The sequence below is a fragment of the Myotis davidii genome, unplaced genomic scaffold, assembly GCF_000327345.1.
Source record: "Myotis davidii unplaced genomic scaffold, ASM32734v1 scaffold72, whole genome shotgun sequence".
In the NCBI taxonomy this organism is placed as follows: Eukaryota; Metazoa; Chordata; class Mammalia; order Chiroptera; family Vespertilionidae; genus Myotis; species Myotis davidii.
The window spans coordinates 6414667-6415373 of NW_006284618.1; the positions used below are offsets into that span (position 1 = coordinate 6414667).

General features: G+C 67.8%; 1 protein-coding gene across 1 annotated transcript in view; it reads right to left on the reverse strand.

Moving 5' to 3' along the window:
• The window catches only part of LHPP (phospholysine phosphohistidine inorganic pyrophosphate phosphatase), a 75336-nt gene that overhangs the window by 46237 nt on the left and 28392 nt on the right, over positions 1–707 (reverse strand). The gene's annotated exons all lie outside the window — the stretch shown is intronic.

A 707-nucleotide genomic window follows, 5' to 3' on the forward strand; every position in this document is an offset into this window, starting at 1 on the left:
AGCCCGGCAGGGTGCCCGCTGTCGAGCTCTCCGCACCCTCACCTCCCAGCCTGGCGCAGGCGCTGGAACCGGAGGCAGCCCACCGGCCACCCTGCTGGGCGAAGGCCCCCATGGCGGGCCCCAGCGGAGCTTGGGAGCAGATGGCGCACTGAGTCTCCCGGGAGGGGCCTGGGGGGACACCTGGAATCCAGGCCGAGAAGACTCCCCCAAAGGGCAGGCTGCTGGTCAAGAACGTGCTGGCCCCACCCTGGCCGGCTTGCTCAGTGGTTAGAGCATCGGCCTGCGCCCTGGAGGGTCTCGGTTTGATTCCTGGTCAACAGCACGTGCCTGGGCTGCAGAAATCAATGAAAAAATGTCCTCACTCGTTGGGTAAGGATTAATAAGGAAAAAAGAACATGCCGGCCCCACGGGGACGAGGCCTGTCACGGGAGGCAGGAGGGGTCCAGGGCTCTCCCTGCAGGATCTGACCACAGGGCGGGGTGCTCCCAGGAGGAAGGTGGCAGCATGGAGCTAGGGCCCGGCCTCGCAGGGCTCAGCCATCTCCTCTGAACAGGCCCCGCGACGCGCCCCTGGGTCCCCGGGACTCACTGGACCACAGGACCTGCCTTCAGTGGGCCGACCCCCGAGGGAGGAAGCGCCATCGTCCCCCGGGGCCCGCGGTCACGGGAGCACCGAGCGGCGTCTGGAGGAGCAGCAGCCTCTGGGTT